We start from the raw sequence: 14,591 nt of genomic DNA on the forward strand, positions 1-14,591 counted from the left end.
CTTTCTCCTTAGACCTTTGTACAGGCGGCATAGAGGTACCCCTTTGTGACACTTGGTTAAAACATGTGCATTGCGATGATAATCCAGGTAATCCGAGCTAATTAGGACAAGGTGCGGGCACTATTAGTATACTATGCATGAGGCTTGCAACTTGTAAGATATAATTTACATAACACATATGCTTTATTACTACCGTTGACAAAATTGTTTCTTGTTTTCAAAATCAAAGCTCTAGCACAAATATAGCAATCGATGATTTCCTCTTTGAAGGACCTTTCTTTTACTTTTATGTTGAGTCAGTTCACCTATTTCTCTCCACCTTAAGAAGCAAACACTTGTGTGAACTTTGCATTGATTCTTACATACTTGCATATTGCACTTGTTATATTACTTTACATTGACAATATCCATGAGATATACATGTTACAAGTTGAAAGCAACCGCTGAAACTTCATCTTCCTTTGTGTTGCTTCAATGCCTCTACTATGAATTATTGCTTTATGAGTTAACTCTTATGCAAGACTTATTGATGTTTGTCTTGAAGTACTATTCATGAAAAGTCTTTGCTATATGATTCATTTGTTTACTCATGTCATTTACATTGTTTTGATCGCTGCATTCATTACATATGCTTACAATAGTATGATCAAGGTTATGATGGCATGTCACTCCAGAAATTATCTTTGTTATCGTTTACACTCGGGACGACGAGAAACTAAGCAGGGATGCTGATACGTCTCCGACGTATCGATAATTTCTTATGTTCCATGCCACATTATTGATGATATCTACATGTTTTATGCATACTTTATGTCATATTTATGCATTTTCCGGCACTAACCTATTAACGAGATGCCGAAGAGCCAGTTGCTGTTTTCTGCTGTTTTTGGTTTCAAAAATCCTAGTAAGGAAATATTCTCGGAATTGGACGAAATCAACGCCCAGGGGCCTATTTTCACACGAAGCTTCCAGAAGACCGGAGAGCTAACGAAGTGGGGCCACGAGGCGGCGCCACGCTAGGGCGGCGCGGCCCAAGCCCTGGCCGCGCCGACCTAGTGTGTGGGCCCCTCGTGACGCCCCCTGACCTGCCCTTCCGCCTACATATAGTCTTCATCGCGAAACCCCCAGTACCGAGAGCCACGATACGGAAAACCTTCCAGAGACGCCGCCGCCACCAATCCCATCTCGGGGGATTCAGGAGATCGCCTCCGGCACCCTGCCGGAGAGGGGATTCATCTCCCGGAGGACTCTACACCGCCATGGTCGCCTCCGGAGTGATGAGTGAGTAGTCTACCCCTGGACTATGGGTCCATAGCAGTAGCTAGATGGTTGTCTTCTCCTTATGTGCTTCATTGTCGGATCTTGTGAGCTGCCGAACATGATCAAGATCATCTATCTGTAATGCTATATGTTGTGTTTGTTGGGATCCGATGAATAGAGAATACTATGTTATGTTGATTATCAATTTATATCTATGTGTTGTTTATGATCTTGCATGCTCTCCGTTATTAGTAGAGGCTCTGGCCAAGTTTTTACTCTTAACTCCAAGAGGGAGTATTTATGCTCGATAGTGGGTTCATGTCTCCGTGAATCTGGGGGAGTGAGAGAAACCTCTAAGATTATGGATGTGATGTTGCCATTAGGGATAAACCATTGATGCTATGTCCGAGGATGTAGTTATTGATTACATTACGCACCATACTTAATGCAATTGTCTGTTGTTTGCAACTTAATACTGGAAGGGGTTCGGATGATAACCTGAAGGTGGACTTTTTAGGCATAGATGCATGCTGGATAGCGGTCTATGTACTTTGTCGTAATGCCCAATTAAATCTCACAATACTCATCATATCATGTATGTGCATGGTCATGCCCTCTCTATTTGTCAATTGCCCAACTGTAATTTGTTCACCCAACATGCTATTTATCTTATGGGAGAGACACCACTAGTGAACTGTGGACCCCGGTTCATTCTTTACATCTGAAATACAATCTACTGCAATTGTTCTACTGTTCTCTGCAAACAATCATCATCCACACTATACATCTAATCCTTTGTTACAGCAAGCCGGTGAGATTGACAACCTCACTGTTTCGTTGGGGCAAAGTACTTGGGTTGTGTTGTGCAGGTTCCACGTTGGCGCCGGAATCCCTGGTGTTGCGCCGCACTACATCTCGCCGCCATCAACCTTCAACGTGCTTCTTGGCTCCTACTGGTTCGATAAACCTTGGTTTCTTACTGAGGGAAAACTTGCCGCTGTACGCATCACACCTTCCTCTTGGGGTTCCCAACGAATGCGTGCTGTACGCGTATCACGGACCAAGGGCAATCCAGGCGCGACTCCTCGTTTCCCCTTTCAGATTCATGCCTCTTTTTTTTCCTATTATTCTTCACTAGTTATGCAACCTTGCCGCAGTGCCTTCTTCTTTTGCCGCATCGCATTCGGTTGGTTGGCGGTGACACCGAAGGCTCCGATGGGGATTTGCGACTGGCTCCTGGGGGAAACGAGGGTAGTCGGGCTTAGGCCCTGCATCCACCACTGTTGACGTCGCCGCCGGCGTCGACGGTAGCCATCTGATGTCGCTCGTCAAAGGTGCCTAATTGTCTTCCCGTGCTATTATTTGTTCATTTTTAGATTTGTCACAGGTTTGTACGCACAAAACTTCTCACCTGATGTCTCGCCAGTGCCAGATGCGAAGTCTGATTTTCCATGCGCGATGTTCTATGTATTCAAGTAGCAGAAAGAACGCGAAAGGACTAGTATTGCTATTTGCAACTGGGCATGTTCATATTCTGGATAATGATCTATTTCGTCCTGCAGCTTTCAGCACGTAGAAATTTATTTCCTGAAGTTTCAAAATGAGAAATAACTAGATTTTACTTCAGAAGATCAGAACAAATTTGTGTGTGAACTAATTGCCATGCACCCTTATCTTGGCCAGGTAAGGTACCTGTTCTCTATGTAACTACATGGCTGGAACTGAAGTTGTTGGTAAAGCAGAAAAGCTGGGTGTAGATTCAGGCTTATCGACAGTATGCCCATCAAGGTTTTTTTGTAACTACACCATTTCAGCAGTCTTTTCCAAACTTTACCATTATCTATCGCGCATAAGATTCGTTAGTATCATCTTCATAGTTTATTGCATCATGTCTTTATGTTGATTATAAACATTAGTTAAGTTGCAACAAATACACGGCCAAAAGAGTAAACGAAATAGGGAAGTGAAAAGTCAAGAGGCCTCTAATGACTGGCATAAGGGAAAGGAAGAAAGACTCTTCGATATGCGCTAGCTAGGTAATCCCTTTACTTAATCTGATATGGGATCTCTTGCTACCAGAAAGGAACTGAACTGGCTTGCCCGGAAAGAATGGATTGCTACCCTTGGAGAGCTAATTGCCCACCCCTTCCACGTGTGATTTCTATGGTATGCATGGCCGTGCCTAAGGGCTAATCATGAATCTGGATGCACACTCTAGATTTTTTTTACATAATCGAGTTTATCCATGGCCAGCATGATTATCTAGGTGCATTGCCTGATTATCTAGGTGCATTGTCCCTTGTTTGTTTATTTTTTTACTGCTCTCTGTTTATAAATATACAATGAGAAGCACCTGCAATGCTCATAAGTGCCACCTAAAGGTCAGTTTGCATGCTAGTGATAGAAATCCACGGCCAAAATAGTAAACCTCCTGTATTTGAACTGTACCTGGGAGCAAACTTCAGTTATACATGTGAAGTTTACTTCAGTTATACACGTGGAGTTAACACAATGGACATGTTAGTTGTATTCCCTACTGAATACTTGGAAGTTTGGCTGGTAAACAAACGGAGTGGAACTTCTATATTGGCTGGTTTTGAGGCCACTAAAAACTCCTCTTTACCCCGAGGTAAATGCAAGCCAATCGCATATGCTTTGTATTACATTCATTGTGCTGATCTAGTTAATTCGAGAGTTATGATATGCTATCAGATGGATAGTTTATATCTTCATCGTGGCTACTTATCTTTCTATATTTACCTTTGTATTCCGATCTGTGTGGTAAGTAACGAGTTGATGTGTAGGTGCAATGGGCTCTTGGAAATACACGGTATATCACACATTGTCCTGCCTGAAGACTTGTTGTTTGCATGCTACTAACGTGTTAAAAGAAATTCCAAGCAGCAAGTAGATGTGAATTTAAAGGTATCACCAACTGAGAAATTCCAAACAGCATGTTTCTTTCATTTTTCCATATACTTCACTCTACATGTGCGTGCACCATGAACATGGTCTAACTATTGTTAAAATCATGTCTCTGTTCAATTTATCAAGGAAATAAACATGTGTGATTACATCATCAAACGTGGATCTATGTTCAAATTTTAGTACTATAGTGATTATTTAAAATGATGTTACTTCTAGCAACAAGCATGATTTTCAGAACAAGAACTCAAAAGTGCCTGACGCAGCCATGCTTTCTAATATAAACACACACACACACCTTCTTAATATGGTGTTTATAATATTTACGTGCATTGGGAACTGATGCTTCTTCCACTGTTGTGTTACAAAAAATTCCTTTTTCTGTAGATTCAAAAGATAGATGGAGGATGATATGGGTGACAAGTTGAATGGAAGGGAGAAATTGAAGATTCCGCTGGATAATCTATTTCAGATCTCAACATCTTAAGTTATCTTGTAGGAAGGAAGTGATGTTGTAAACATAATATTTATATATGAAGTGATTTTGTATCCACGTGGATGGTGTTCCTCTTGTAATGCTGCGATTTTAATTCAATATATAGTATTTTTCGCTTCTCAATAAATAGTGATACCCAGTTCAAAATAATTGCAAATGAAGATAAATATTTGTGATGTTATATGTGGACCACTGCTTGCAAGCATTGAAAATATTTAATTGATTAAATTAATATTAAGTGCGTCCTGAATTCAATGGGGCAGCGTAAGCACCAACGTATTTAATCGTTGCCCACCCTTAGTTCTACACGTTGCTAGGCAGCAACACCCCTGTTACCAACGAAGCTATATGCGTTGCATTATACCCTTGCAACACCCAAAAACGCAACGTCGTTGGTAGAGGCGCTAGCAACGCCTATATTGGCATTTAGATACAGATATATGCGTTGTTGTAGGAGGGGTTATGTTGTAGTGTAGTTTCATTAGGCATAACTTTCAATTTCAAAAGATCAACATCAGCAGCAAGACTATCAACTTTAGAAGCAAGAATATCAATTTTACCAAGCTTTTCTTCAACAGATTTGTTAAAAGCAGTTTGTGTACTAATAAATTCTTTAAGCATGGCTTCAAGACCAGGGGGTACACTCCTATTATTGTTGTAAGAATTACCATAACCGTTACCATTATTAGAAGGATATGGCCTATAGTTGTTACCAGAATTATTCAGATAAGCATTGTTGTTGAAGTTATTATTTTTAATGAAATTCACATCAACATGCTCTTCTTGAGCAACCAATGAAGCTAAAGGAACATTATTAGGATCAACATTAGATCTACCATTCAAAAGCATAGACATAATAGCATCAATCTTATAACTCAAGGAGGAGGTTTCTTCAACAGAATTTACCTTCTTACCTTGTGGAGCCCTTTCAGTGTGCCATTCGGAGTAATTAATCATCATATCATCAAGAAGCTTTGTTGTGGCGCCTAGAGTGATGGACATAAAAGTACCTCCAGCAGCTGAATCCAATAGGTTCCGCGAAGAAAAATTCAATCCTGCATAAAAGATTTGGATGATCATCCAAGTAGTCAGTCCATGGGTAGGGCAATTTTTGACCAAAGATTTCATTCTTTCCCATGCTTGGGCAACATGCTCATTATCAAATTGCTTAAAATTCATTATGCTACTTCTCAAAGATATAATTTTAGCAGGAGGATAATATCTACCAATGAAAGCATCCTTACATTTAGTCCATGAATCAATACTATTTTTAGGCAAAGATAGCAACCAATCTTTAGCTCTTCCTCTTAAGGAGAAAGGAAACAATTTTAATTTTATAATGTCACCATCTACATCCTTATACTTTTGCATTTCACAAAGTTCAATAAAATTATTAAGATGGGCAGCAACATCATCAGAACTAACACCAGAAAATTGCTCTCTCATAACAAGATTCAGTAAAGCAGGTTTAATTTCATAAAATTCTGCTGCAGCAGCAGGTGGAGCAATAGGTGTGCATAGGAAATCATTATTATTTTTGCTAGTGAAGTCACACAACTTAGTATTCTCAGGTGTACCCATTTTAGCAGTAGTAAATAAAGTAAACTAGGTAAAGTAAATGCGAGTAACTAATTTTTTTGTGTTTTTGATATAGAGAACGCAAACAAGAAACTAAATAAAGTAAATGCAAGTAACTAATTTTTTGTATTTTGATATAAGAAAGCAAACAAAGCAGTAAATAAAATAAAACAGAGCAAGACAAAAACAAAGTAAAGAGATTGGATGTGGGAGACTCCCCTTGCAGCGTGTCTTGATCTCCCCGGCAACGGCGCCAGAAAACAGTCTTGATGACACGTCAAGCACACGTCCATTGGGAACCCCAAGAGGAAGGTGTGATGCGTACAACAGCAAGTTTTCCCTCAGTAAGAAACCAAGGTTATCGAAACCAGTATGAGTCAAGGACCACGTGAAGGTTGTTGGTGGCGGAGTGTAGTGCGGCGCAACACCAGGGATTCCGGCGCCAACGTGGAACCTGCACAACACAATCCAAATACTTTTCCCCAACTTAACAGTGAGATTGTCAATCTCACCGGCTTGCTGTAAACAAAGGATTAAATGTATGGTGTGGAAAATGATGTTTGTTTGCAATGAACAGTAGATAACAATGATTGCAGTAGATTGTATTCAGATGTAAAAGAATGGACCGGGGTCCACAGTTCACTAGTGGTGTCTCTCCAATAAGAAATAGCATGTTGGGTGAACAAATTACAGTTGGGCAATTGACAAATAGAGAGGGCATAACAATGCACATACATATCACGATGACTACTATGAGATTTAATTGGTCATTACGACAAAGTACATAGACCGCTATCCAGCATGCATCTATGCCTAAAAAGTCCACCTTCGGGTTAGCATCCGCACCCCTTCCAGTATTAAGTTGCAAACAACGGACAATTGCATTAAGTATGGTGCGTAATGTAATCAACACAAATATCCTTAGACAAAGCATTGATGTTTTATTCCTAGTGGCAACGGCACATCCACAACCTTAGAACTTTCTGTCACTGTCCCAGATTAAATGGAGGCATAAACCCAATATCGAGCATAAATACTCCCTCTTGGAGTTACAAGTATCAACTTGGCCAGAGCCTCTACTAGCAACGGAGAGCATGCAAGATCATAAACAACACATATATGATAGATTGATAATCAACATAACATAGTATTCCATATTCATCGGATCCCAACAAACACAACATGTAGCATTACAAATAGATGATCTTGATCATGATAGGCAGCTCACAAGATCTAACATGATAGCACAATGAGGAGAAGACAACCATCTAGCTACTGCTATGGACCCATAGTCCAGGGGTGAACTACTCACACATCAATCCGGAGGCGATCATGGTGATGAAGAGTCCTCCGGGAGATGATTCCCCTCTCCGGCAGGGTGCCGGAGGCGATCTCCTGAATCCCCCGAGATGGGATTGGCGGCGGCGGCGTCTCTGGAAGGTTTTTCGTATCGTGGCTCTTGGTAAAAGGGTTTTCGCGATGAAGGCTATAAGTAGGCGGAAGGGCAGCGTCAGTGGACTGACGAGGGGCCCACACCATAGGGCGGCGCGTGCCCCCCTTTGGCCACGCGGCCCTATGGTGGCGGTGCCTCGTCGCCCCACTTCGTATCCCCTTCGGTCTTCTGGAAGCTCCGTGGAAAAATAAGACCCTGGGCGTTGATTTCGTCCAATTCCGAGAATATTTCTTTTGTAGGATTTCTGAAACTAAAAACAGCAGAAAACAACAACTGGCTCTTCGGCATCTCGTCAATAGGTTAGTGCCGGAAAATGCATAATAATGACATAAAGTGTGTATAAAACATGTGAATATTATCATAAAAGTAGCATGGAACATAAGAAATTATAGATACGTTTGAGACGTATCAGGGATATCTTTGACCTCTACCTCCCTGAGTTCGATAAACCTTGGGTGATTCACTTAAGGGAAACTTGATGCTGTTCTACAAACCTCAGCTCTTGGAGGCCCAACATTGTCTACAGGAATAGAAGCGTGCGTTGACATCAGTAGCTATGTGGTTCATCTCTCTCTCCCATGGTGTGATCTTTATGTGATCATGAGCTTTGTATCACTATTAATCTATGTGCTACTCTAGTGATGTTATTAAAGTAGTATATTCCTCCACCATGATGTAAAGTTGACAGTGTGTGCATCATGTAGTACTTGGCGTAGGTTATGATTGTAATCTCTTGTAGATTATGAAGTTAATTATTACTATGATGGTATTGATGTGATCTATTCCCCCTTTCATAGCTATTGGTGACAGTGTGTATGCTATGTTAGTACTCGGTCTAAATTGCAACGGTCTATTATGCACTCTAGAGGTTACTTTAATATGAACTCCGGATTCACTCTCCACGGTGTGACGGTGAAAGTGTGCGCATCGTGTGTGATTCCTTTATGAAGTTGTGGAGCTTGTTTACTCCGGTGTGCTTTTGTAGCCCTACACAATGAATGGTGTTTGTTATCCAACAAGAGAGTGTTTGAGAGTAGCATTTATTTATTCAGTTATGTGATCATTGTTGAGAGTGTCCACTAGTGAAAGTATGATCCCTAGGCCTTGTTTCTAAGCATTGAAACACCGTTTCCAACAAGTTCTGCTACATGTTCGCTTGCTGCCATTTTTATTTCAGATTGCAATTACTACTTACAATCATCCATATTACTTGTATTTCACTATCTCTTCGCCGAACTAGTGCACCTATACATCTGATAAGTGTATTAGGTGTGTTGGGGACACAAGAGACTTCTTGTATCTTAATTGCAGGGTTGCTTGAGAGGGATATCTTTGACCTCTACCTCCCTGAGTTCGATAAACCTTGGGTGATTCACTTAAGGGAAACTTGCTGCTGTTCTACAAACCTCTGCTCTTGGAGGCCCAACACTGTCTACAGGAATAGAAGCGTGCGTAGACATCAACAACATAGAAAACAAATAATGGACTCCTCTTTTTGATGCTTTAAGCATTCAACAATAATAATATTCTCATAAGAGATTTTGAGGATTTGAGTGTCCAAGCTGAAACTTTCACCATGATACATGGCTTTGGTTGGTGGCCCAATGTTCTTCTCTAACAATATGCATACTCAAACCATTTCAACTCATGGCAAATCTCCCTTACTTCAGACAAGACGAATATGCATAGCAACTCACATGATATTCAACAATGGTGTGACAGGTTGATGGCGTCCCCAGTAAGTCAATGGTTACCGCTCAACAAGCAACTTATAAGAACTAAGATACATAAGTGACATATTTCTTACCACAATAGTTTTTAGGCTACTTTCCCATGAGCTATATATTGCAAAAACAAGGAACATTTTGGTTTAAAGTTAGCACACAAGAAATTTACTTTGGAGTGGCTATGAAATACCACATATAGGTAGGTATGGTGGACACGATTGACATTTTGGTTTTTGGGAGTTGGATGCACGAGTAGAGCTCATACTCAGTACAAATGAAGGCTAGCAAAAGAAAGGGTCAACCGACTAAGAGGGCAATAATGGACATAATCATGCATAGCGACAAAACTTATTAATCAAAGCATATGGTGATATTAAAAGTCAAAAACTAAATGATCATCAATTCAACTCAATTGAAACAACAAAGGAGATCTTTCATTTGAATCACTATTAATATGGGACTTTTTACTCGTATCCAACACCAATCAACTTATTTGAAACAACTCTCATAGATAATAAACATAAATACCAGAGAGCTATTTATAAGGAAACTAACAAGCTCTAAACATAATATAAATGAAAAACTAGAGCTTAAACGTAGTACTCTCAAAAATAGAACGCTCGTTGAACATATGATTGAAAACTAGAGCGTTCATGCAATTAAAACGGAGCGTGTCTCTATCCAAAACAAATATAATGGGGTCCAACCACTTGTTACAGAAAACAAAACAAAACAACAGAAAACAAAAATAAAGACGGTCCAAGAAAAGCACATAATGCATGAAGCAATAAAAATATAGCGCATTGAAAAATGACTTGGTGTTTTTTACTGATGAAGAGGGGGTGCCTCGGGCATCCCCAAGCTTTGATGCTTGAACCTCTTGGATATTTTGGGGGGGGGGGGGTCTAGGGGACATCCCCAAGCTTGAGATCTTGTCTATGCTTCATCTTATTGCATCATTCTTCTCTCACTACACTTGAAAACTTCATTCACACAAAACTCAGCACAATTGATTAGCAACATTAGTGCAAATAAAAATATATCAAACCAGCAAGGCTTCAGTAATGGCACATATAAAATACTCATTTTAACATATGCTACTGTAGCTATTTCTTTCCAAAGCTCTTTTTCAAAAAAAAAAACTCAAAAAGACGAAGCATAAGACGCAAATGCAAAACATGGCAGAAATCTATCAAAAAAGACCAGCAGTCAGAAATCATAATTAAAGAAATAGTTTTATTGCTCAAATCGAAAAATTCTAAACTAATGAAAGTTATATAATAACCTGGGGAATATGCTCGTAAATTTTCAGCTCAAGTTGACGTTCTGGTGATTTATGCGAATTTGTCTCGCGACAGTCCAGAAACAGAAACAGAATTGCAAATTTCTCAAATGCTACTTTCTTACCATTAGAGGCTATTCTTGGCACAAAAACGAAAATAAAAAAATGATAAGGAGAGGTCATTACAGTACCAATGACTTCCAAGACCCAACAAAACAGTAAAATAACAGAAATAAAAATATAATGGGTTGTCTCCCAAAAAGCTCTTTCTTTATAGCCATTAAGATAGTCTCAGTAATTTGAGAAGATGCTCACATATGTAATATGAATTGAAGAAAAAGAGAGCATCAAGAAGCAAATATGAAACACATTTAAGTCTTACCTACTTCCTGTGCATGGGAATTTTGTACACAAATAAATTCACAAAGAACAAAGTGACAAGCATGTGAAGGTAAAACAAGAGTAACTTTAAAATTTTCATCATGTAGAGAGGTATTTTAGTACCATGTAAATTCGTACAACCATATTTTCTTCTCTCATAATAATTTGCAGTAGCATCATGAATAAACTCAACAATATAACTATCACATAAAGCATGCTTTTCATGATCTTCAAACACATAATTTTTATCAAGCTAAAAAATAGTAGGATTAAAACAATCAAACCCACTTTTAGCGATTTTATAACAAGATGATTGATCATTCTCAAGAGGTATGGGACTACTAGTAGCAATCCTATTTTCAGTAGCATTATCATTTATAGCATCAAGTAACATAGGACCATCATCTAGAGCTTTATCATAAACACTCTCCAAGCAAAATTCTTTAGTTCCATGCATTTCAAAATTAGGCACAAATAAAGGATTATCATGAGATTTATCAAAATAGCATGGATTATCATAAATAACAGTAGCATAATTATTCTCACAAGTTTTACTCACATGGAATATTTCAAGAGAATCCTCATGAACATAACATTCGTCCTCCTTTAGTGAGCATGGAGGGCAATCAAATAATGTAAGAGATAACGAGTTACTCTCATTAGAAGGTAGGCATGGGTAGCTAATCCATTCTTCCTCCTTTTGTTCATCACTCTCCTCCTCTTTTTCATCTAATGAGCTTTCAGGTTCAACAACTTCTTCTTCCACGGGTTCCTGCAAATTGTGGATACATTCTTGTGCATAATTGAGTCTCTCTTTATAATCAATGATATAACAATTATTGCTGAAATTTTGTGTGCAATAATCATGCATAGAAGAGACATAATCTTTAAGGTCATGACAAGCAACACAAGTTTTATAATTTTTAGACATGAAGGATTCTATTTCAGAGGCTTCGATAAATAAGACAAATTGTTCTACTTCTTCCAATCCAAGATGAATATAGTTATTCCAATGATAGTTCGAAATTAAAACTTCTTCAATAAAGCCACATTGGAATTTAAGATGTAGTATCCTGTTTAGAGCAACAATTTATATCATGGCATTTAAGCAAAATTTTAGCAATTGTATCCAACTTTTTCAACACGCCACTCATTACTTTTCCATTATATGATTCTCTATACTTCATAAATAATTCTAAAAGTTCCATAGAGTATAAAGCAGGTCCTTCCATAACAACAGTTTTTAGTTTTTTGATTTTTCAAATTTTAATGGATTTTCAGATATATAGGAAAAATAAAACAAGACAAAAATAAACTAGACAAAACAAAATGAAATAAAAACAGCGAGAGGGGTGGAGTGTACTCCCCAGGTGAACTTATAAGTAGAGCTATGCTCTCCGGCAACGGCGCCAGAAAATAGTCCTGATGACCCACAAGTATAGGGGATCGCAACAGTCTTCGAGGGAAGTAAAACCCAAATTTGTTGATTCGACACAATGGGAGCCAAAGAATACTTATAAGCCTTGACAGCGGAGCTGTCAATTCAGCTGCACCTGGAAAAGCACTAGCAACAGGGTGATGTGAAAACAGTGGTAATATGATGCGGTGCCAGAAAATAGTTGGTACTACTTTGATGGCGTGTTGATAGGGAAATGTGATGCGACAGTAATATGAGAGCAATAGTAACACAACAGTAGCAGTAACACAGAGGCGATGGCACTGGAAAATATCTCAGCGCGCAGTTGATTGAAAAGCAATGATGATGAAATAAAGGACCGGGGTTCCCGACGATCTACACTAGTGGTAACTCTCCAGATAACAAGTGTTGGGTGAACAAATTACAGCTGGGCAATGGACATAATTGAATTTAGCATTAAGACAAAATATACAGTCTATTAATATAGTAGGCATGTTTTCCATATATAGTCATACGTGCTCGCAATGAGAAACTTGCATAACATCTTTTGTCCTATCAGCCCGTTTGCAGCGGGGCCTCAAGGGAAACTACTGATATATTTTTTTGATCGTGGAACTGTAGGGGAAGCCCCTACGATGTAATTTTTATATCAATATAAGCCAAAAGGCTAACAATAATTCAGAAAATTACAATCAAGGTGCGAAGAAATGGAAAAGAGACATAGTCTAAATAAAAATGAAAGCTACCCAATCAACCAGAGGTTGAACCAGGGCCGTTTTGACTCTAAACTGGTAATTAAGGTACTCCTTTTAATAGAGCACCGGAGCAAAGCATTAACACTTGGTGAAAATATGTGATCCTCATATCAAAGTCATCCCCTCCGGTTATCCCAATTCGAGATCACTTTGGGGCCTCGGGTTCCGGACAATGACATGTGCATACAATTTGTAGATACATTCTAAGCAACACTTATAGAGCCTAGATCTAAGACCATGTCACTCGTGCACTAGTGACAAGCATTAAACACAACAATATTGCAGCAACAAATACTTCACAAACTTATAAGATATACTGAACATAATGATCAATCCATTGGATCCCAACAAACACAACACCAATTACATCATATGGATCTCAATCATGTAAGGCAGCTCATGAGATCATTGTATTGAAGCACATGGGAGAGAGAGAGTACCATCTAGCTACAGCCAAGAACCTATAGTCCCTGCGGGAACTACTCATAAACCATCATGGAGTCGAAGTGGAGGCGGTGGAGTCGATGGCGATGGCTCCGGGGCACTTCCCCGTCCCGGCTGGGTGCCGCAACAGAGACTTCTGTCCCCCGAAACTTGGTTTTGGCGATGACAGCGGCTACGGAACTTTTCATGGACGGAGGGTGATTCGTTGCGGATTTTTAAGGTAAGAGGGGTCTTATAGGCGAAGAGGCGACGCCAGGGGGTGCACGAGGCGCTAGTACATGGGCCAGGCGCGGCCAAGGGTGGGTCCGCGCCTGTCCTATGTACTGCCACGTGACAGCTCTCCTGCGTGTGTCCTTCCGGCCCCGTCTTCGTCCCGGAAAAATAAGACTCTGAGCTTTTGTTTCGTCCAATTCCGAGAAACTTTCATGTACAACTTTTCTGAAACACAAAAATAGCAGAAAACGGGAACTGACACTGCGGCACTGCGTTAATAGGTTAGTACCAGAAAATGCAAAAAAGTGTGAAAAAGTGCACATAAAACATATAAGAAGGTGAGATCCATGAACTCCTCGTCCCTCCAACGACCGCGAGGTTATCACAAGAGGGGAGTCTTCACAAACGGCCTGGACTCATTCTCTTCTCGTGAGAAAGACGGGCTAATCTTATTACTTACTATTCCCTCTATCCCATAAAAGATATCTTATATTTTTTTAAATTTAAGTTTATCTTTATGGAATGGAGTGAGTAACTATTTTTGAGAGAATATTTCTTTCCTACATAAATGAACACTGTTTACCGTATGTTAGGCAAGCTTCGCTAAATTTTGATTTTTTTTTGAGAGTAGCTTAACTTTGTACTGAAACTGCGGGCCTT

Source organism: Lolium perenne, chromosome 2 (assembly GCF_019359855.2).
Source record: "Lolium perenne isolate Kyuss_39 chromosome 2, Kyuss_2.0, whole genome shotgun sequence".
Classification (NCBI taxonomy): domain Eukaryota; kingdom Viridiplantae; phylum Streptophyta; class Magnoliopsida; order Poales; family Poaceae; genus Lolium; species Lolium perenne.